We start from the raw sequence: 25,292 nt of genomic DNA on the forward strand, positions 1-25,292 counted from the left end.
AGAAGGCAATCAGTTCTATAGATTTTCTGATGCACTTTGGTAGAGTGCAAGTGGAAGAAAATAAAGAGGAATGATGTTTGGAAGTTTGGAACTTCCAGAGTAGGAAAACCTCTTTAGAAATTCTAACAGGACATAAGGATGCAAGAGATTTCCCCACCCAAGATCACTGTGTTGCTAAATAGAGCAGCTGAAGAGTTGTTTGAATGTGAATGTCACCATCTCCATTATCAGAAAACTTGGAAGAGCTGCTGTGTAATTTTTTCTGAGACCACAACACTGAAAACATACGACAAACCAGGTTAAATACCCATTACTGCTCACTCAGCATCACATATCAGATTTTTAAAAAATACTTCATTTATGTGATCATTGTGTCTCTCACTCAGAAATTTATCTGTATCTACTGTTAAAAAGAGAGACCTTAACAGCAGCCCCAGATGAGTTTCTGCATTTCAGAGCACCAGCAGAGAAGCACAGCTGAGTACCTCATCAAGATAAGTATGAGCATATTTCATGAAGCACAATTCAGTGGGTAGCCTGGTCACACAGTACTCAGGAAATTTGAGTGCAAAGCAAATAATAAAAAGTTCAGATGCTGTCAATTTCAGTGTTACTTAAGAATATAAAGGGAACATTTCATGAAAATGAAAAGCTAAACCAGAAAACCTCTAATCAATTTCTTCCACAAATGCTGCAGCATCATATCAATTATAAAAATGTTCATCTAGTGACATTTTAATCTGCCAAAATAAATCTGTTTAATCAACCTCAAATAAATAACCCCATGGAGGTTTTGTGTTGGTTTGGTTTTTGTTTTTTAATAGTTCCTTCCTTATCCTAAACTGTGTTATCAAAATGACTTTGAGTGCCTAATCAGACACATCAGTCAAGCACCTTCAAGCACGGTGCCACCCCAAGTATGGATACCCCTCACTCAACAGCCAGCTGCAGTCAATTGCAAGTCCTTCAAAAGAAAAGATGCATGTGTAGAGGAAGAGAAGAATTTGAAAGTCAAATTATGGCCCTGACTCTTACAGCTGATCAGCTGAAGCCCTGAAGAATGAGATCTGATTATAATCACAGTCCTAATGTAAAGCTGAAGTGTTATGGGGGCATGCTGAGGGCAATGAAATCTATCCTGCTCTATTTGGGCATAACAGATGAAAAAAAAAGCAGGATGACTCAGTCTCCATGTCTTTTTTGGATGGAGGCAGAAGAATGCCTCCCCAAAATGAGGTTACACAATAACTGAACAAAATGTGTGCTTGCTTTACTTAAAGTACTAGTTTTAAAATACACAACTTTCTGGATATGGAAAAAGAGATAGGGATTTAATGTTCATTACATGAACATTTCTCATGTATTTTACCCTCTCCTTTAACTGGGAATGGGAACAGAGTAACAGAGAGTGAAAGGAAGAGGTATATTCAGAAAATTTCTATATACTTGAGTTTGAAATACTTGATATTTAAAAACAGGCTTGTCCATTTAATTCTGGTTTTTATTGTTGCATTAACACTGCATATTGAATTACTATTTCTCTGTGATTCTTCTGACTTACTCTGTTTTTACTTTTATTGAGATGCATCTCTCCCACTGGCACAGGAAAAAGGAAGATTTTCTTTGATTATTTCCTAATTATTAATTAGGCAATTATTATTTATGTTAGTCCAGCAAACTAGAGACATTAGGTCTAGGCCAGAAACAGAAATTGTTAGTGTTAAATTGAGGCACAACATATAAATTAGCCCTGCTCCAGAAAGTTTGCAGCGCAGTCACAAGACAAGAAACAGGCAGCAGAAGGTGAATAACTGAGGCAGTTCTTGCTCATGTGGTTCAGTGTGCAGAGAGCACTGCTTATCTGTTGCCAACAGTTTTTTTTATGTATCCTGGCAGAAGGTATTTTTCATGGCTTTCAAGGCTATTTGCCATTGGTACTAATGAGTGTTCAGAAGAACATAATGAAGGAAAGATTTAAATAGAAGGCAGTTCCTTTTTTTCCCCTTAAATGTATTTTCATAAAATGCTGATCTTTTTTTGCCCCTCTTCTTTGCACAATATTTGTGCCAGTATTTATAATAATGGGAGATTATGTAGTTTTTGAAAACTGTGACCAGAGATATATATGTTCTTCCTACTATTCATCCCACTAATGACAGTTTTTGTTGTCAGCATATTTCCAGTCTGTTGCTCAGAATGTGCCAGGTAGATTTTAGTGCCAGCTGAAAGCCATCTTTTGAAATTATTTATCCAGGAAAATGTACCATTAAACACAGTGGAGCATAGCAGCAGTCAGTCAGCCACCTACAGTGCTAAATTTATATAAATCCCACTAGAAACCTTAGAGCCTTTCCACTCTGCTATGTGCCTTCAGGTGAGGGATAATTAAAGATAGCCACCAATTTGAACATGTGCAAGTAGTATTAGGCCAAAAGTTGTGTCTGAACAGCATTGTCTGCCTTCAAGAATTGTCTTAATGCAGTGTAAATATCCCAGTGTGTTGTCAAAAGAGCGATCAATTCCTGTAAGGTGTCTGAATCCTTCACCATTCATGACTTGTTTATTTAGGCTTCCAAAACACACCTTAGGGGAAACTCTTGCAAAAGGAGGGTTAAAAACATGAAATAAAAACATAGAAATTTGCTGCTGATCTGTTAGTAACTTAGTTAAAAAGTTTTCCTATTACTCGTAACTTCTTGAAAATAGTAAAAAAATTTTACTGCAAAGGCCAGGTAGGGTCTGTCTACAGAATAACTGCAGCACATTTTCAAAATCATGACACCCATTTTAAAACAAGTGTTCGGAGAAAAATCAATGTGTTTATTTGATCATTTGGATTCTATCAAGACATCCAGAGCAGTCCTATTTCCTATGTTCATTTTTGAAACCAAATTAAAGCAAATGATCCATTGAGGTTTTACTGCGCAAATTACTAGCAGGTATTAATAGTTAGTCTGACTTTTCCTTCAGGTCATGAGGCTATTGATTTGGAGTCAAAAAGATACTTGTGCAGAAGTTCTGGATGCCCTGTAGGAAAGCTTAACCCACAGAAAGCCATCATTTGTGTAGGAGCAGCAAGTAACTCGCCTAGGATAAATAATCCTACTCACAAGGCTTCTTTTCACTGCTGTGCTCAGGGGCATCAGGAAATATATCTGTGATCTTACAAAAAAGCTCTAGAAAATGTGGATAATGGAGTAAGAACTGGTGAATCACTGACAGAGAGAAGATGTCTCTCATTTGTGTTCCCTCTCCCAATGCCAAGAAAACCTAATAGAGAATTGGACATACAAAGCTGTGTATTCATTTTTAGTCAGTCACTGGATTTTGATTGATTTTTTTTCTTTTTTGAAAATTTCACCATGATCTTGCAGATGTGGATCTGACTGTAGCTTTGGCCTGTCTGTGCTGCTTTAGGGAAGGTGCAGAGTGGGTTTTGCTGGCCTCTCTATCTGTGTCTGCTCCTCAGACTGAAGATGTTTGTAAGCAATTTGTCAGTCCCCTTACTGTCAGAAAAGAGGAGTTTTTATCTCAAGTTTTCAAAACCTTAATGCATACTCATTTTGTCATGGTCTTTGCCTATCTTTGGTGTGCTGCTTGAAGAAGTGCAGTTGGTCTGGTACATTAACTTTTAGAAATATTTTCTTAAGGAACAGGACCTTGGAGGTTAGTAAACACTGCTGTGTGCTCACGATGCTTCAGTCAAGAAATCTTTTTTGACAGATGCCTCATAGATAAGTTTTCAAATTTACTAGACCGCTGTACTACCAAATAAAATTCTGGGCTGGGAAAAACTTGAGAAAGTCTTCTTCCTTTGTATTGTGTTTTTAAAAGTGAAAGTTGTCTGAAGCAGAAAAAGATTCTCAATCCAAATAATATATAAAGTATAGGATCACTATCAGTGCTGCACACTTGTGGAGAAGAGCTTCCATTCAGAACTGTGAAGTACAAGGAATGCAATTTATTCTTTCCTGATTTAGTTTTCAAATCTTCAAATGCAGAGATTTGCTGCATTGTAACGTATTTAATAGAGATTGTTTCTACTTGGGGGAAGTAAGACCAAAGCATACCCACTAATAAAATAGATTCAGGCAGTTTCATGAGTATCTGTCAAATTTGAGCATAAATTATATTTGGGGACTCAATAAAAAGAATGGTGCTTTGGTTCACTGACTTTGCAGAAAGTATAATGTCATTAAGCTGACCTTTTCACTGAATAACTGAGTATTGTATCAGATATGTTGTATCACATTAAAATAATACATAAAATATTAATATTGAAAAATAATTAAGATTGTGAAATGCAAGATGTCAAATGACAAATATTTGTAAAATGTTTAGTTTAAGCTTTTGTGCACATCTCAAATAAGCAGTTCAGTATCAACAGGTTGATAAGCTGACTTCCCACAGGCATGTGGCAGAGCACAGCTCCAGGTGAGAGGTCTCATGTGTAGGAAAGCTGTTGCTTGTGATATCCTCACTTAATGATAACAGAGAATTATTTATAAAATGAAACCATTTTTCTAGGAAGATGAAATTCCATCTCAGGATGAAATACTGAATAGAATACTTCAATGCTACCCTGGATTGCATATCTTGTATAACTCTACAGCTATTGCACATTTGCAGATTTTGGGACAAGAATAGGTTTTAGTGATTCTTCATAAGTCCATGTCTGTGATCCTCTAAGACCTTGTTATTTTATACTTAGATGTTTAAAGTGGAATGGCTTTATAGTTTGAAAAATATCGATGGAAATAAAAAGACAATAGGAGCAAGAGAAGAATTGTATTGCTGTTTAAGAACACAAGGTGATGACTGGATAAAGCAGAACAATGAAAGGTGGTTTTGTCACTCATAGCCTGTAGTCCTGAATATGCAAACTTGAGCATGGTGGAGCCTAATTTATATTTGTGATAATTCATTTTATTAAATATGACCATTTATGAAGCAGCAGATTCTGCTGCTTCAGAGTTAATATTTTGAGAAAGGGAAAAATGTCAGTTTCCTAAGATACAATCAAGTAAGTTTAAAAAAGACATTGAAGTATTTCAAACTTACCTCCTTATGGGTGGCCTTTGAGTCACAGTAAAAGATATGTGTTGTATAAGTGGTCTTGCCCCGGTAGGTCCCAGTTGTTCTTGATGGGCTGCAGCTGTGATGTCCTTCATAGGGCTGCAGCCATGGCTAGTGAAGATAATTGGGATAAAAGGGGGTGGGTTGGCCAGTTAGGGAGAGCCCTGAAGGAGCCCTGACTAAGAAGGAACAATATGCAGAAGAAGGAGTCTGTGCTGTGAAGATCTACAGCTGTAAGAAAACACCAAGAAAAGGAATGGGACTCTAGGAAACTAATAACAACAGTATGGGACTCTAGCAATATAATAACAACACATCCTTATATCTTGAAATTGTAGAAATGCGTTATTCCTCCATCTAATTTTTAAACAGAGAAGAAAATAAAAACAAAAACCTCCAAATAATTATTAATTTAAATATTGATTTTTTTATTACTTTTTGAGTTGGTTTTTTTTTTCATGTCACAGAGCACACTCAACTCATCAATAAAAATCTGTCAGTGTGGTGCAAAGCAGTTCTTGGATTCTTAATTCGTTAAAAAGATGAGGAAAATACTTTTTTTGAAAAATCCTTTAAAGGAAATATCTAGAAAAGGAGGTAATCTTTCTTCCATTGAATATGTTTCTGTATTTCTGGGAAAGCTGACTATCATGAGGGTTCAAATTTTGTCTGAGCACATCCCTCCAAGTGTGGCTATCCTGTTAGTCACGTTACAAAATATGGCAATTGCAAAAATTGTGTTACAAAGTTACAAAAATTTTGTCTTCGGCTCTCAAATGCAGAGCTAAATTTAATCTAACCCCACAATCACAGTTCCTTTTTAGTTGTCAGCACTAAATTGCTGCCAATAAAATAATAGTCGTCAGCATCATCTCATGAAGACTTCAGGGGTGATTTCCTAGTAAATATTTTTCATCTTAGAAAGTAATACTGGCAGTAGAGCCTCCTGTATCAGACACTCAAAGTTATCACTGCTGCTGTGCAGATTATGAAATCAGTGTACAGAGGCATACTATCCATTACCAAGATGGTAATATTTTTTCATGGTGTTAGAATTAATTCAGTTACTTCTCTTTGTAATCCTGTAGGTTTTACATGTTGGTGGGTGTGGACATCTCACTGCCCTTCAGACTTCTTTTGCATCAGTCTTGAATGTGAAACTCACAGATCTGGCTTTCTTAGAATGTGAAGAGCCCTATTAAGTCCTGGGATTTTTGTGGGTTTCCTTTTTTTTTTTTATTTTCAGTTGTTTGGGGGTTTTTTTTGTTTGTTTTTATTGTTTGTGTATTTTCTGTTGTCTGTTTGGTTTTTTTGGTTTTGTTGTCTGTTTGGTGATTTTTTTTAAATTTTAATACAGACAGCAGATGTTCTCCTGTGAAAAATAATTGATGTTTAAGCGATAACAGAGTGCCTGAGAGTAGGAAAAGAGTCATTTAGGAAAATATAGCTGTGGCAGCAACCAGCACACTATTTATCACCATCTAGTCAAATGAGGCATTTCATTTTGAGCAACTTCAACAGTATAATATGTCAAGACGCTGGTCAGGAAAATTATATTCTTCTATGATTTTCCTACTGCCATTCAGGTGACTACAGTTATAAACTCCACAAGAAATTCCCCTTTTGAGTGATTCCACATGAAACTGTAGTCCCTAATCCTTAAACTGAGAGATCTCTTAAATATCATAAATGCTTCTGTACTGCCTTGAAAAGCTATTGCACTTTCTTGACAATGGATTGAGATTGTCATTGAGCTGTCTGTTTCACCTCAGAATAACTGCGACATCCAAAAAGGTGCTTTCAGTTTCTTCTAGCCAACTTGTGCTCAAATATAAAATTTGAGCATAGACAAGCAATTAATCAAACCTTCTGTTATTAGATGCATGTATGTGTAAAACAAGTTTTAAAATTACATTCTATTCTAAAAATAGGGTCTTTGATACTTTATCTTTAAACGTGTCTCTCATAACTCCAAAACAAAACAGAAAGGCAGCCATTAGAAGTGTAGCTCCTAATCTACATGATACTCAAAAGTACTTTTATCTGCCACCCAACCAGGAAAACATTTATGAATGAACCCCATAACTTGAAATTAGCTCATCTTGGCCAGATGAAGGTGTGCACTATCATTAGATTGTGTATCAGCATCTGCTGCTTACCACTTACAAAAGATTCTTGTAAATAAATCACTATTAGATAAAATAGAATACAAATTAAGACAGAAGTTTACAATAAATTAAAGCCAAAGATTAATATTGGAATTTGTATGAGAGGAGAAAAGGGAAGACAGTGGGACACTGCAGATTCTCAATAGTGTACAGATTCTAAAAACAAATATACAGCTTTGGTGTCAGATCTGGTCCCAGGTTCTTTAATAAAGAAATTTAAGTCTGCAATTATTCTGCTCTGCAGTACAGCACAGTCAGTAAAGGTTAATATATGTAAACTTTACAGATACATAAGCTCAGTACAACTCTACTGAAAATTTGAAGATTCAGTACAGCAATTTGGCCCTCTGTTTTTTTTGTTTTAATTTCCATTTACCTAATCTATCCTCAACTAGTGAAATATATGAAGGGTTTGCCTATTAAAACAAAAGATCCTCTAGTGGCTTGAAAACTTTTATCTTATGGCTTTTTTTCTTTTTTTCTTCAGTTAATGTCAAACTTTGAAATATGAAAGATAAGCCTGTCAACCATCTTAGTCAATTTTAAAAAGCAAATGAGACAGCAGAAAAATATATGTATACACTGAGAAAGTGTACTGCATCTTATTAAGAAAATTAAAAATCTATTCAGTGGGAAGTTCATGTTAATCTTATATTTTTTTTAAATTATTAGTTTTAAATTACTATATCATTAGCTTAGAATAATTCAAATAAATGAGATTATGAACCTAAATATGAATTATTTTCCATTAACATTTAATTTTTTTAAATGGAGGAAGAGTGTCTTTTCATTCTAATATATCAATTTTTTTTTCAGCAGATTTTATCAAATTACATTTGAAAATCTTGTAAACACAGGCAAAACTAAATAGTCTGATGTGGTCCTGCACCCAGACAGGAAGTACAAAACATCTGGAATTCAAAGGGTAAGATCACATGAGTAACTCTGGCCAGTTCAATTTCCATGATAAAAAATGCTTAGTATTGTTGTATGGAAATGAAAATAGAAAGTTGAAAGCAGTGTAAAAATCACATTATGACAAATTGAGAAAGAGTAATCAGGCTGGCTGAAAGTGTTCAAATTTGAAAGTAGAAACAAAAGTAACTGATTTAAAAACCTATTTGTTTTCACAGATACAAAAGGAGACTTTGTCCATATATTTAGCTGAGCTTTTGGAAGTCTAATGCTGATGGAGAACTTTGTAATTTCATGCCTATGAAACAGAGCTATTCTTACTGGAAAGCTGATCAACTGAGTATATAGTACCTAAATTGCAAACATTTGGACCTATTTGAATTGCCAAGACTTCAGTGCAAGGAGTTCAGTTTTGTTCACTAGCCCCAAAGCTGAAATGGCAGCACACAATTTCATTTTAAAAGAGATTTTATCTGATGATGAGGAAAAGCTCTGGTATGGAAAGAAACCACTTTGTGCAATTGTTGAAATGAAGATTAAGCAGTCCACACATGAGCGACTTAAAAATCCTTGCAATTGAGAAAGGAGATTTTCATGTTCAGTTCTAGTATCAAATTAAATTTACTTTCATAAGCTTATAAAAAGTTTTCCAGACACTTCTGACATCTCTACTGAAAGTGACATGTGCTGTAAGCAATTAATGTTGCAATCTATATTTGAAAAGGGACCTTGACAAACAAATTAGTCTTTAAAACTTTTAATTGATTTTTAGCACTTTAGTAACAAGCTGAGTGCAAATCACTGAAAGAATATTTTTCAGTCATGTAAATAGCTTTGTGATTCATTCTGAAAAAAAAAAAAAAAAGAGTGGTAAATGGGAAAGACTAACTTTCATTATTTTCTATTCAAGTAATTAAGCAATTCCGTACAGTTAAATACGACAAACACTTGGAAAAAGATTTATAGACAGCCAACTAGAGCATTAAATAATTTCTAGAAATCAGTAACTTTGCAATTCCTTTAAGCCCCTAAAGTTAACATAGCTGTAAGTAATGAAAAAAATATTGTTTTAAAAATATTCAATAAAATGAAAAAATACAGAAAAAACATAGTAGCAGTTCAAAACCTTTTTGATGACCATGAAATTTAATAGAAATATTCCATGTGATTTGAATAAGTTTGGATCAATCCATGACATTCTTATCTGTATTGCTATGTAATAACTCAAATGGAACTACATCTGCATCTTACTCTTTGCCTCGATGTGATACAATAAGCCTGCAGTGCAGGCAGTCTCTGTTCCTACTCTTTTCAGGCCATAATGTCAAACCATGGACCTGATTTTAGAGATGCCCACATGCTTGTGCAAAGCTTTCTTCTGGACAATATGGTTACTTAGGAAAATTTCTCTTCACAGTGAGGAAATAATAAGAAAACTGAGTAAACAATGTTCAGTTTACGATTGGTTATGTTCAAAATCCAATGGGGCACACTGTGAGCATTCTGTTGTAGGTGATGATCCTGGTTTGTGCAGGAGGTTGGATTAGATAGCCTTCAGAGGTCTCTTCCCACTACAGTTATTTTTCAATTCCAAATTTATCACCAGAGGTCTCTAAGTGTGCTATGATTAGTAACCAAAGAAAGTACAAAGGTTAATGAAAGCTTCTCTTGGACATTATGGAGAATCTTTTGTCCTTGTGCAATAAGGGACCTTACTGCAAAGATGCTTCAGGGCTTGCAGTTAAAATAATGAATGGACTTAATCAGTTTAAGTTTCTTTGGTTGGAGCATTCAAAGATTTAAACTTTTTTAGAGGTCTTGATAATTTTTTATTAGACTTCTGAATATCATATAGTCCAGCATCCCTAAGTCAAGCTTTGCCTTGATTTAAGGATTATTTATGCAAAAAGTACTTCTGTATGCAATAGGAGTTCTCTTAACAGCTAAAATTACAGTCATCATTAGTCATCAAGCTCTGCATCAGATACTAAATAAACAATAGAAAGGTCCAGATGAACAATTGAAAAAAACCTGAAACCATTTTGCTTTGATAGTCACAATAATCTTGAGGAATGTCTCTATCTCCTCATCTGTGACCAACCAAAAAATCAACATACTTTTAGAAATTACATCCATTTTCTTATATGGACATTTCTACAGTTGTTTTTATTTGATTTGCAGATGGTCTCTATGATCCGTGGTGAGTTCTAGGACCCAGCAAGTCCATACCTTGTCAGGTGTGGCAATCTGGGTTCATAAATAAAAAAAAAAAATAATTTAGGGGATAGAGAGGGAGACTAGACAAGACAGATTTAGAATTATAGAAAATAATTCTTAAAGATTTGTGAAGAAAGTGGAAAGATGAATACAGAAAGCAGAAGACAGACAGGAGGCCAGACAGACAAATAGGCCAGAGATGGAGAAGGATCATTATTTCCAATGAAAAGAAACTTGAGAAAAGTCTGTCAGTAAGGACGTGATGAAGTATTTTTCTGACAAGATATTCTACTGTCAGTAGTTAATAAAAATGCAGAATATCTCACTTGTGAGAAGGTCACTTTGATATTCATAATAGCACAAGAAAATCTGTGCATGGCAAAACACTCTGTGATTAACAATGCTTTTTCTAAAGGACTCTGTCGACAGTTATGTGTCTGCACAACTCTTAGCTGTAATAAGGGAGTAGCTGTATTCAAAGAACACAGCTTGACATTTATCTTCTCTGAAAAATAAAAAGATTGAAAGCAAGTAGGGTTTCTTTTTGTTTTTCTTTTTTTTCTTTTGACAACACTGAAAGTCCTTCATGATTAGTTTAATGACGAAAACTAAAGATCATTAAAGGTCATAAGAACTTGGATGGTCTGAAAACTAGGGGGAACACAAATTGATGAAGAGACTCGGAGGAAAATACTTTACAATTAATGTACTAACAAATAACATTTTACTTGGATCAAAGGCACTGATAAAGATGATAAAACATAAATTGTCTTTCATTTTATTTTGAAAAAATCTCTGTATAGAAAAGAAAAAAGGATCTGTTATGAATCCTCAAGTAATTTTACCGTAATGTAAATAGGTGGTATGAATAGAATCTCAGCCTTCATTTTGTTCCAAAATGTGACATTTCTCAAATAATAGATCAACACATCACAAAACCTCCATCGCCTTTAGTCACTCACAAATTACCGAATATAAATAAATATTTTAAACTGTCTAATGATAGTTTCATAGGTTTATCACTGCATGAACCATTTCTGTATAAATATAAGCTCAACGACTTCATATTTAGATTGCAGATACAAATATGTTTTGACATATTATTCTCTGCAATTTACTTCAGGTTCATCTAATATAAAAGAGAATTTTTATGTTTTTTAGAGATTCACAGTCCTTTCTGATTTATTGAAGCATTCTTCTTTCAGAACCTAGGGAAATATATTTCTAATTTTGAACTCAGGAGTTTTAACTCAAGCACTAGGAGTTGCTGAAAATTTTAAATCCTATAAATATTGTTAACAGAGAAAATAAGTTAAAACTAACTTGATTCAGGTTGGTTGAGATATTGTATTGAAATAAATATGTAATAAGTCCAAATTTATAAAAATGGTAGATCAAGAATGCATCAAAAGAACTGCAAAAGAACTTTTTAAATATTTTTGCCAGTGGATGTCCCAAGAAAGTGTGAGGCATGAAGAAATTTTCAAAGTCAGTAACGAGTTATAGAGCAGGATTTCCTCATGGCAAGAGTTTTTAAACTTTGAACTCAAGACCTTCTCAAACATTTTCCTTTCATTTTTCTTTAACAGAAATCTCAGCACTTGTCCAAAGTGTCAACTCACATCTTCACAAAAGCAAAAAAGCAAGATCAGAAGAGCAAATGATTGAATTACTAGATTCTTTGCTGTCCATAAATTTATCTAGCTCCTTTTTGAACCTGAAAATACTTCCTCTTTCCCTGAACTCCTGTGGCAGCATGCTTCAAATGTTCGTGACCTGCTCTGTAAAATTGTATTTTTGTTTGACAATGGTTACCTAACAGTTTTAACAATTGTCACCAGTTCCAGAACTGAAAGAAATTATACCAGTTCCACTGTAATTTTATACAGCACCTTCATGGGTCTGTAAATCGCTTATCATATATCTCTTCAGGGTGTTCCTCTGTAAGCTAAAAAACCTCAGGGTCTCTCCTCATAAGGGACATTCTCATGTGCTATTCCCTTCATCTATCTAATTGTGCTTCCCTGCAGCATCTCTAGCTCTTAAATATGTTTCCTCAGATACATATAGAACTGAATATGATGCCAAGATAAAGATGCAAGAAAATTTTATGTAGCAGGAAAAATGAATTCTCCATCAGTTTTTCAGTACCCTACCTGAAGATGGGCAGCATTGTCACTGATTTTTTCAGATTCTGATGCATGTTGACTTGTTAATTTCTGGAAATCATTGATGGCTTGAAGACCTGAGCTGTAATTATTAGCTCCAAGTTAGACATCATGTTTTCTATTAATTTTTCTTAGATATATTAATTTCAGCTTTTGATACTGAAATTGCTGTTTTGCCATTTGCCCACTTGACTTTCTGAGATTCTTCTGAATTTCTTCTGCAACAGAGAAGCAGCGACCTATCAAATATAGTTAAGAATATTCTGAAGAAGATGGATCTTTATTAATGCTTTCCCTCTTCCAGGTAATTGTGGAAGAAGATACACAACCCTGCTCCTCGTGAACATGCAGCTCTAGTTGGTCCTTAGTGGACAAGAGACCTTTATAGACAGGCTAATAATGACTAAGGAAGGAAAAATATAGAATGGGCTAAAACAGGACTTTGGAAAATTGGTAAAATATCCTTTCTCAGACTATGTTCAATACAGTAGTTTAGTGCTGTGAAAAGTCATGAAGTATCTCAGTCTGTATGGATTCAATTTTTCAATTCAATCATGAAATAGGTTTCCAACACAGTTTTTTTATTGGAAAACACCTACATAAAGAGTGACAAAAAAGGACCCCAACAGCTAATCCATACAAATTGATTTTCTCATTCGAAAGGAAAGGAAAGGAAAGGAAAGGAAAGGAAAGGAAAGGAAAGGAAAGGAAAGGAAAGGAAAGGAAAGGAAAGGAAAGGAAAGGAAAGGAAAGGAAAGGAAAGGAAAGGAAAGGAAAGGAAAGGTTACTCAATTTGAAAGAGGCTTTACAGTCAGTTTACTGTTACATGTGTTTATCATCATATCTAAGTGCCATTTAATTTTTTTGTGTTATATTTAGCCTATCAGATTTTCTGTTAGCTGAAATGCTCTTAATCTCTGTAAATAAACTGTTGGTTTTATTCATGCATCACTAGTGAAAATTTCTTCAGTGTGTTAAACTGACCATGACTTGAAAATACCAATCCCTGCTGGTCTGAAACTGATCTCTCCAGAGACTAAAACCCATTTGGCCAAATCTTTTTTTGCAGAAATGACTGACTCATATAAAGTGTTTTGCTTTTGCCTAACATTGATAAGACATAAACTAATTCAAAGGACTCCTTCTATCTAGGCAGGAAAATGTTATCTCCGTTTTTCAGATGGACAAACTGAAAAGGCAAAGAGCTTCCTAAGGCCACAGGGTAAGGTAAGGATAGAGCTGGTGCTTCAACTCACCAGTGTCTGACTTCTAGTCTAGAATTATAAATGTCAAATATCCTTCATAGTTAACACATAGTTAATAGGATAAGAGTAGATACATTTTGCTCATAAAGAAATAATAACATAAATACAAACTTTCATACTAGTCAGTTCCTTTCCAGCATTTTAGGCAGATATTCGAAGAGTGGGAGAAGCAGCAGAAGGGTGATTTTCATCTTCCTGATAGGATATAGTAAAAACAGACCTTTTTCACTGACTGCAGGCTTAATTCCATTACAGAGTCCAGCTTTGAAGGAAATTTTCTTCTTGACTTCTTCTCATTCACATTCAAAGTTTTTCATTCTTGTGGTTCTCAAGTGTGGACTTACATGTTATTAAAAAGTGTCAGACTAACAACCATGGAGAGTAAAGTTTCACGTTTATATCTAGACTAGATACTGTGCAGCTTCTTCAAAGGGTGGTTGATTATAGATGTAAAACTGACCCAGATCAAGAAGCAAAGTGGTCATGAAAAGAATGACTCTGTCTTACATATCCCAAGGGCATTAGTTAGCAAATATTCGGACTTCCTTCTCAAAGTGTGATACCAAGAATTATTTCACTCGCAATATTTATGTTTAAAATGTATTTATTTTTTCAGGAAACAGGAGAAAGAGCAGAATTTAACTGAATTATCCAGAACCTACTCTATGCAGAACATGAGGTATTGCAAGAGCCTTTTATGCAATGCTGCTTTCACAGAAGCAAAGCTTACTGTCACACCAGAAGCAACACAAATACCCCTCAGGAAGATCCTTAATCATTGGTAATCTCTATAAAAATTATCAATTATTATAGCATACTATAAAATTACTACTGTAATATGGTAACCTGAGCACTACTGTTTGTTTAGATCCAATTAGTTCCAACATTCTGAGAATGAAACTAAGGGAATAAACATGACCCACAGGAAAAGATTACTTTCAAAATTAGTGCAAAGTGGCAACATTTGCCATCACTGGAACCACACAGAAATTGGAGAATTGTGTTTTAAGAAGAATGTTAAAGCCAGCTATAAGAACAGATGAAAGAACTTGGAAAAGTAAGAGAAATCAATTTGTTCCTGTTCAGCTTCTGATCAATGCAAAATGAATGCCTGGTTGTAACACTTTTTGTGAAAGTGGGAGTCGTATTTTGGTATATGCAGGAAAAACAGACAATCAATGTGGACTATTAAAAGACCATATTGAAAGAGAGAAAAACAATTCCATGCAAGGATGCTCATGCTTTGGCAGAAATGTTGCAAATATTGAAATGCTGCATACAATTTAACAACTACTGAAACAGAGGCTGAATGGTTCTTTTTCCTTTCTATTGGACAATCTGAGAAGAGTTTGTCATTTGAAGAATGTAAAAGAACTGATTTCACAGAAAAGCATGTTCATATTTTAATTAGGGAGTCTAAAAACCCAGGACTTTTCTTAAACAACCTTTTGTAACTGGTATAAAATATGCCAACATTGGTCTTTGCAGAGTATTATACAAGTTCTCTGCACACACACCACTTCACAAATGCAGGATGACACATCGCCAGAGCCACAGATTACTGGTTTCCTCTAAAAAATTTCCTGAGGATGAAGTAGTCATGGTCAAAGTCCAGCCACTGAACTGCACCAACACCTTCCAGAGAGGCAAGTCAGAGCGAGAAGAATCTGCTGCTTTATTGGCCCACTGCAGCCTCCTTGTGCTCTGGTTCTGGGTGGGCAGTGCAGCCTCCCCAGGCACGCTCTGTGCCCTGCCTTGCTGGGTGCTTGTAGAAGTGCAGGGGGGCTGAAACTCTGGACCCCTCCTCAGCACCCAAGTTTTTGGAAGAATCCAAAATCTTGGGTGCAAGAGTTTGGAAGAATCCAAAATCAAGGCTAGTAATGACACAGTAGATACAGTGCAAGTGTGCAGGAGATAATAATTCAGATTCCAAAAACTGCACTGCAGGAAATTGTCTCTGTTGCTGAGTTATAGCCATATTTTTAATGAGTTTCTCATTATGGAATTCTCTGTGACCATGAGTGAGACTTGATCTTGTCTAGTCTGTAGTAGATAATGAGATATTTATTGCAGCAGAGTCTATTAAAGTAAACTGCTGAAAGTCTAAATTGCAGTGACCTATATTGGGAACCCCAGGCACCTAGAGTCAGAGTGAATTTGTGGCCTTTGATAACACTGACAACAGCTTTCTCCTGATTTTCAATATGTGGCATGTTATTCCTGAATACAGCATACAATAATTTACAGTCTTACTGTTCTTGCCCTATTACTGTACTAACTATTCTTCCTCGTTATTGACTAAACCCATTTATTTTGTCTTTTTCCAAGCCACAGCATATGTGTACATTCACATCCTGTATTTAATGACACTTCCTCTTCCTGATGAAAATTACTATTGTGTTTTTGCAGCACAATTCTCTACAGATAGAAATAGCAACTCAATCCCTCTTAATAGATGCCATTTAAAACAGAATTTAGCATGAGCAGAATTGTTTTTGTTTTAAGCAGATGCTGTTACACGATGCTCATGGTGTTCTCCATAGGGCATTCCACGCAGTTTTTGAGGGTATTATAAAACAAACTGACAGTGATTAATGTTAATAAAAAGAGCTACAAAATTACCTGCATGCAATCACTGCATATCTCCTTATTAAACCTGTCGTGCTGTTGGCACAACATTTGTGTTCAGGAAGGCTTTTGCACACCACGAACATTCACTTAATGCTCTCTAGGTCAGTTCAAAGCAATATTTGATCTTTGATTGAGATATAAATTGTGAAAGACATAATTCATATCAAGGCCAATTAGAATCTTTTCAGTACACAGTACATAAAATGTTCTAATGACATTAGAATTTAATCTACTTCATCAGAGGTATGAAACTCAGAATTAATTATTCTACTTAATGGTGTAAAGGACCTTAAGAGCAGAGAATACAGCAAAAATCACAATTATATTTTATATCAATAGCTAATGTCAGGCTGTGTTTGATGCATATCCTTTGGGGTTTTTGTACTTCAATTCCAAATTACTTTGGTATTACCATATGTATAATTAGTCTTCTCTTATAATTGAATTTGTTTCTTAAGAAAAACAGTCAAGAAAAAAAACAATAAAACTGCATAATGTAGTAGTAGTAGTAGTAGTAGTAGTAGTAGTAGTAGTAGTAGTAATAATAATAATAATAATAGTACCACCAACATGATAAAATATTAATTTTTAATGTATTGTCTCATTTAACTCATGTGAAAAACTGTTAAATTATTGTATTAACACAACTACAACTTCACCAATTCTAAAATTTTGTATTATATGAGTAAATGGTCCTGTCACCTAAAACATCTTTTTTGGTGACATACTCATATGTTGTGTAAACTGGAGGTGTGTTGGGTTAGCTTTTGCATCCTTTGTTACTACAATCACCTTAAAGAAGTACAACAGCTTATTCAACTTCTCATAACCTCCAAGAATGACGTACTTTAATAATTTTAATTTAAAAAAAATTAGTAAGAGTTTGTACTATTTGAATGGATTTCCTTTTTTATTTAAAAGTAATGTTACTGTTTTTCTGGTTTTACATTAATTTATTAAAATCTTCCTGTGTTTACTTCCTTTGTTGCTCTTTATTTTCAAGGTGACACTGAATTTTTTTAATGAAAGCTGTAAGAGACCTTCATAAATACTTTCTGCTGATATAATGCCAACAAACACAGAATCTCACTGGGGATTCCTCAAACATCTTCAAATAAAATGGAACATTATAAAAGTTAGGATGGTTTGCTTTTGGACATGCAGCTAAATTGTTTGGGGTTTATTCACTATGTAAAAATAATAAAATACCTCCAGTAGACATGGACTAATATGTCCTGTGACTATGCTGTAAGCTGTGCTATACAGATAAGCTCTAGGAAAGACAAAAAAGTAAATTCAGCCAAATAATTTTTGCTCTACATACTGCATTGTCACTTTCTGAATGTCAACACAATTGCTATTACCTTATCAGTAATTAACATATACACTGTTCATCTTTGTTATCTGCTCTCATCCTTATTTTCCATTTACTATAAATTAATTAGTCTCATTTTAGTCGGAAAGGAATCATTCACTGGTAAGTTCAGCTAAAAAAATCTTCCTTTCTTAAAATAAAAATTGAAAGTGCCTCAGTACAATTAACTGTTATAGTATTCCCATGGAATAAACATCATCAAATCATCTTCATGATCATCAGACTTTGGCTAGACAGTAATCCTTAATCCTCTCCAGACATTCAGAGGATGTTTGCTGAACTAAAGGGTTTTCTGTAGTCATTTCACATGAGTACATAGCGTGTGGATTTTGTAGCACACTAAGGATGTGCACTTATCCTTCAATCATCACGACCCAGTCCAGAGGCAATTATATTTTGAGTTGGAGCTTTCTCCATGAAAAACATTGAACATGTCCTGTGATAAAAAGGTTTGTTATGTAAACATTGACTGCTCATGCTGGTTTAATGCTACAGGAACTACATTCATTAGAAACAGAAGGCTCTAGTAAACCAGAAATGGAAGAGAAGATAAAATTTCCTTGAACCTTAGATTCTCAGGCCCAGAATTCAGCATCTGACAAAGGATTTGGAGTAGGTCAGGGGACATTTCCTGCTTGAAGCACTGCAGAATTGATGACAAGAAATCTGCATTTCTTCCTACAAAAAGGAAGGCAGAAACTACCGAAACCACACTTATCTTGCCACAGGGCTCTTTCTCTACTTCTGCAGAAGCAGTCAGCTGGGCAGAAAAACATTTACTAGTATTTTTTGCTTTCAACTGGATTATATCTGAAGAAATGGAATAGTAAAGGCCAGTATAGAGAAAATTCAGATCAGGGGAAGTCAAGCTGGGGAAGGCAACCTCAAGGCAATTTTAATTAAAACCCTTGAGATCAGTTATGCCATGTTTCCAATAAATTTAATAAATGATTTTACCTCCAAACCAATAACTTTCATGATATTCTTGTGTCCAGATGAACCATTCAGTATAAAAATTAGATAAGGAAAATTCTCAACAACATCAAACAAAAGAAGTTAGCAGATTGCATATCTTTCTAGTCTTATGTTATATACTGTTGTCTAGGAAAGAGAAAGCTATGATGTGGAAATCACTACACTTTCTCTACTTTGTTACTTTCCAGACTATTTACTTTGAACAGCCAGTGCCAAAAGTATAATTAGCCTTAGTTGAAACATGGAAGCGACAATGGCAGCTGTCCAGGTGCATAATCAAAATGCTTCTTAGAGGAAAATAAAAGACTGATAAAATAGTCCAAAAGTGTTGTAGGAAAATAATAGAGTTCTTATATATTATACACCCCCAGTAAACTCAAAGAATGGAAAGTATGGGTTTAGGATTTTTAGGAACTGTGTACTGTTAAGTATATAAATATAAAATGCCATTATACCATTTTCTAGTTATTGAATTTAGGATTTATATTATTTCAGAGTTTCTAAGATTTATTTCAAATCAGATGTTGGATCAATAGGCAATTCAGTTCTTTTAATATACATCCCTTTGTATTTAACATATGGTTTTAAGTATTTTATTGTATAAGGATTTTTTAAACCCCCAAATTATATGACCTGGTGTGCAGCATAAGAATAATGGACCTCTTTGCAATATTTTGATACTGATTCATCAAATACCAGTTCCAATTTTTTAAAAAAACCAACCAAACAAAAAAGCAACCCAACCTCTCAACTTTCATTATTAGAACACCAAATTACACAGACTCATATCATTTACTTATAGGAGGTTTTGTTTAGTCTCCCTTTTTTGTCCCAAATGTGTGACTAGCAATGTAATTGGATACCTATTAAACATGTTTGGAGGAGGAAGAGTGGTTAAATCAGCCAAATTAAAACTATGAGTTAACTAAAATGTTCACAGAATGATTCAGAATTAATGTGAAAAAATGGGTACAGTCTACATATTGGGCTGAAGTAGAGTAAGATACAGTCATAAGTAGTTCTAAGAGGTAAAAATGTACAACATTCTCTCATTTAACATTTGGTACAAATGACACAGTTTGGCAGTGCAATAAAGCAGATTTTGGGACTCCTTCTGCCAAATCAATTGCATTGCAGTCACAACAGCTGGTGCTGGTTCAAAGTCACTCAAGGGCTAGCAGATCAGTTCCTATGCTCAAGCTTTTTGAAATGTCAGTAACATCTGTCCACAGCAATGAATCTTCATCAGATCAGGTTTCATATGTCATCTTACTGCTATATAAAGCCATCAAAATTTTTGATTTTTGTCCTTTAATATGCAGCAGTGCAGTCACATGTCCACCACTGGTTTGGGTCTCATTGGCTCTATGGTATCTGTGACTACCCACATTCCATTTTACAGTTGTGGCACATGAGGGTTTGATATTTTAGAAAATTAACCCACTGAAATCAAAAAGACAAAAAATGATGTTAGTTTTCCAGTATTGTTTCCTGATTTCACAGTCAGTCCTTTCAGAGTGTTACATCTTTCTTCTTATATGACTCCATTGCTTGTCCTGACTTGTGTAGATCCTGTACACTAGAATGCAACAGCAGCTCAAGACCTGAATGAACACATTCTCTGCAGTTATATCTCATCATTCTGAACCTCAATTTTGTCCAAAAGATCATATAATCAATGTATAATGAATATCAGTGTTGTGTGAAGATATATTTTTATAGAAGAAAAAAACCAAAAGCAGTAGAATGAAGAAAAAGATCCTACACACTTTGGTCTTGTAATTATAAATGCCCAACTAAACATTTTCACAGGCTTATCACTTGTCCTTGAACCTATAGGATAAACAAAAAATTGAACCATTCTAATCTACTCTTTCACTTCAATCACTTTATTTGAACTGATGGAAAGAGCAAAAAATGTATTTCAGATTGGAAACTCAGTAATTGTGGAAATGGTTAACAGATATCTTGGAACACTGAAGATTCAGTGACATGACATCCACTTTTTGCATCCAGCGATGGGCAGACTAATGTGGCTGCTCTCCTAAACTACATCCTTCTCTCTCAGACTAATCTTGGAAAATCTACCGGAGGAAATATTTTAACATGCACCTTTAATAATGATAGAAATATCCACATCTGAATGTTTAAACAGCAGATCTTCACAAAGCAAATTGCACAATGTGCCATAGTTGCCCTTCATTTACTGGAGTAATTTCTGTCTGTGACCAATATACCAGCTGTGCACCAAAATTGATATGCACAAAATTAGCACTGAAGTACCATGGTAAGCCCTGTGCTCTGTGTACTGTTACCCTGGTCACAGAGTCTAAAAGTCCTACAAATACTATTTTTCTCTTGTACCCCATTACCTTTTTGCCCTTTTCTAATTAATTAATTTCACAAGTGCTTTTTCTTCTGGAGACAATGTTTTCCCTGCTCGAGTATGAGATTATATAGTCAGCAGAAATATTATTGGTTTACTGTGCACTGTGTTTATCATAAGTCCACTTTAGATCCACTTTAGATCCACTTTAATAATTTTAATTGTCCCCTTCAATATGGACTTTAGTTCCTTTAAAAACCCTAAAAGAAAGAAAAAAAAAACACCTCAGTTTTTCAGCTATAGGCTATCTTGTATCAGCAATCTAATATGCTGGTAGTCTGTTTTAATGAGAAATTTCAGGAGAAAAAAAAGAGTTGAAGTTTCCCATCACATAACAAGTTGTATTTGTACCTATACAAAGGGTGAAAAGTTAGACAAAAAAGAATATAAATAATCCCCAAAAAGCAGGATTTAGGTTAACTCTTCATCTTCTTTACTGTTTCATACTGCATATCTTTTCACATTAGCTCTTCTGTTTTTTTCTTTTTCCTGGGAAATAATGTTTTCATCATTTACACAGGTTTAATGAAAGAAATGCACAGACAAGGCTACCAAGACAGAAAAGAGGTAACAAAATTGATTGCTTAAGTGGAACAAAAGTAAATCATCTTTGTTTCCCAAGTTCTTGCTTTTTTTTCTTCTTATCTCTTTTTCTCAGGCTTTGTATAGAACAAATGCCACTCTGATTTCTGGCTAAGTCATAGTAGAATGGTAGAGATAAAGAATCATGGGGATAGCCAGAGCTGAAGGATGCCTCAAAATAACAGGATCACTATAGTTAATGCAGAGCAGAAAGCGAAATGTGTTATGAACCATAAAGCCAGGAAATGCAGAAGAATATACAGAGAAAGCCCATAATTTTTTATCTGCTGAGATGAGAACACTGTGCTAGTGAAAATTCAGTCTTGTAGTAGAAATTGAAACTTGATCTCCTGCGGCCACGTGCTTTACTCTGCAATGATACAGATGAATAAAAATTAGGTAAATGTTATTACCTGCACACAGGACCACAGAATTATTTATTTCTGAAAAGATCTCAGAGATCGAGTTAAACATTTGACCAAACACCGCCTTGTCAACTAGACCAAGTGACTAAGTGCTACATCCAGTCTTACCTTAAACATCTCCAATGATGGTGCCTCCACCACCTCCCTGGGCAGCTGTTCCAGTGCCTAATCCCCTCTCTGTGAAAAATTTCTTTTTAAGGTCTAACCCAAAGCTCTCCTAGCACAGTTTACGACTGTTCTCTTGTTCTTCGCCTGGGAGAAGAGACCGATCACCACTGGGCTGCACCTTCCTTTCAGGGAGTTGTAGAGAGTGAGAGCATCTCCCCCAAGACTCCTCCAGGTTAAACACCCCCAGCTCCCTCAGTTGCTTCTCATAAGCCTTGTTTCCAGACCCTTCCACAGGGTCTGGAAAGACAGCTCTGCTGCCCTGCTCTGGACACACTCCAGCACTTCAATATCCTTCCTGAACTGAGCGGCCTAGAACTGGGTACTTGAGATGAGGCCTCAGCAGTGCCAAATACAGTGGAAGAACCACATCTCCGGTCCTGCTGGCCACACTATTCCTGATACAGGCCAGGATGCCACTGGCCTTCTTGGTTATCTGGGCATACACACTGGCTCATGTTCAGCCCCTGTCAACCAGAACCACCATATCCTTTTTCACTGGCCTACTTTCCACTCTGCCCAAGTCTGTAGCACTGCCTGAAAGCAGTGATCTCTGCTCATGAATCCTGCCTGTCCACATCCCTCAACAGAGACTTCCTACCATGCCGCAGGTTGACATTCACACCCAGCTTGGTGTCATCTGAAAATTTGCTAATGGTAGACTCAATCCTCTTATCCAGATTATCAAGATATCAAACAGAACTGGGCTCACACTGATCCTTGGAGAGCACCAATAGTGGCTGGATGCCAACACAGACAGGAAGAAGTTGCAATGTCTGCATAGAACAGCAAGATGCTCTTTTCCTTTTGCTTGAAAAGACATAGATTCTGTTCCATATCTTTATCTGTGTGGGAGCCTGAAAAAAAGAAATCTATGTGACTTCATTAACTCAAGCTTATGAGGTCTAATTCTCTATAACAGGCTATTTATATTCCTCAAACTCTGAATTCCTCAAACAGTAAGGCTCAGTGAGGAATTAGAGAAAATACAAGTATAATGGAGAAGTCTGAGGCTATTCTCACCTATAGTAGCATTTCCTTTGGGTCACTGTACAGAGCTTGAGCCTATTTACAGTTGTAGCTTGACAGGACTTGGGACTGAAATTGGGAAGAGAGGGAAACCTAAATTGCACAATGTGGAAAAAGAGAACATAAATTATGAATTTAGTTAAAGGACCCATGAAGAGCAGAGGAGCAACAGATGGAAAATAAGTGCAACACTGCATATCTTGGTACTAGGCAGAGAGACATTCTTCTTCAAGATTGTTTTGGGACTAATATACTATCAGAAACTTCTCTTTCTCCTGAAAATAAAGCCAAACAAGAAATTTTAATCAGTACCTTCAGCCTACATCAATTTAAATCATACTTCATAAAGTACTTAAGGCAAACAAAATAATTCAAGTTAAAAGTTTCCTATTTAATTATGGGCATTTGAACAACAAATAGCTTGTAATTACCTTAGTAGATACTGAATCAACTCAGTAACAAACGATGACTTATTAACTATTCTTACCCAGCCTTTTACTAAATCAGACAGAGGGACACAAGGACAACAGCAATAATATCAAACATTACAAATACAGCATAATAACACTTCAAGTATTTATTCTTTTTTTTTCCCTGAGGTGCTTCTCTTTAACACAATCACATCATTTCCATGGCCAATGCAGGATGCTGAGAGAAATGTTCTCTGCTAAGTTAACAGAATTCTTCTGAAGGCAAGAACTTAATCTGTGTCTAACAGAACTGTTCTGCCTCATTTCTACTGGTGTAAATGTTCAGAAATAAGTCACCAGCAAACAGTTAGTTATACACACAAATATTAATTCCATTCAACTGGATCCATAATCTTTCTTATAATTCAGTGGGCAAATCCATGATTCTGGGAAGACCCTTGAAAAACTGCTCCTAGAGCTTCCAAGCTCTTAGACACAGTCCTAAAGGCTGCGTGATTGTTTCCATTGAACTTCCACTTCAGTTAGTGCACGGCTTTTCTGAACCCTCCTTTATCAATAATTAGAAATATTCTTGCCAGTTTGTTTCAGGACGTATTGGATTTTTGTGTCTGTGTTGTCTCTCAGTTCTTGTTTTCCTCCTTTGGTGCTTGCCTAGCCAGAGTCATCCTTAGTATCCTTTTCATCAGGTTACATAGGCCACATTTTTTGTCTTTTTCGTCCCCTGAACACCTTAGTAAATCTTCTCTGCACCATTCAAATTGTTTTATGTCAACATGGCTAATTAGCACTGTAAAGAGTGTTTATGGTTATATTTTCCAAACTGTCTACATGACAGCAAATATTTTTTGCTGCAGTTTTAGTGTGAGCAGCCACAAAGATGGCCTGCTTAAAAAGGGAAAATTATGGAACAGAAGAAAATGGGTCCTGGAAAACTTTGTCAGAGAAATTGCCTGCCAAAGTGGGGGCTGGATGGCCAGGAACTTGACCTGTGAACCAGAAATTTGCCTAAAAAGTGCATTTGGTAATTTAGAAGTATAGATGAAATATCAAGGATCCAGAGTTATCCTGAGGTACCATGAATAAACCCAACAAATTCTAATGACAATTTAACAGCTGAAAAGGTAGAAGCAACTTGGGAAAACAAAATTAGTCTGGAAGAACTGTAAGCACAATTTAATCTTTTAATTATTGGCTGTTACAAATGAAAAATTGAAATTAGCAACATGTTGACTGCTTGAAGTGGTGCTGTCCTACACACCACTCTTATGACTCAGGGCTATAAAAATAACTGATTTTTTTTAGTCAAAATAGAGGGCTTTGTCACTGGGTTTTCTCTGGTTTTCTATGCCACACATACTTTTATTTTTCTAAGCCAGTTGAATTTCACATGAATTTTCTGCCAGATCTCAGACTCTCACTGAGAGTGCCCAGATGACTCTGGACTCTGTGACACAGACCCTCTTTGAAGAGACACTCTGTCTGTT

General features: G+C 35.4%; 1 long non-coding RNA gene across 2 annotated transcripts in view; it reads right to left on the bottom strand.

Annotated features, from left to right (window-relative positions):
• Positions 1-25,292, bottom strand: part of LOC102067139 (uncharacterized) — a 131,481-nt gene that overhangs the window by 6,542 nt on the left and 99,647 nt on the right. Inside the window, exon 4 of one of the 2 annotated variants that reach the window (XR_012579616.1) lies at positions 5,062-5,187. This is a non-coding gene — a long non-coding RNA (uncharacterized LOC102067139). Of the gene's footprint in view, positions 1-5,061; positions 5,308-25,292 lie in introns of both variants that reach the window. The other variant, XR_003380600.2, reaches the window with a different exon arrangement.

Source organism: Zonotrichia albicollis, chromosome 3 (genome assembly GCF_047830755.1).
Source record: "Zonotrichia albicollis isolate bZonAlb1 chromosome 3, bZonAlb1.hap1, whole genome shotgun sequence".
Classification (NCBI taxonomy): Eukaryota; Metazoa; Chordata; class Aves; order Passeriformes; family Passerellidae; genus Zonotrichia; species Zonotrichia albicollis.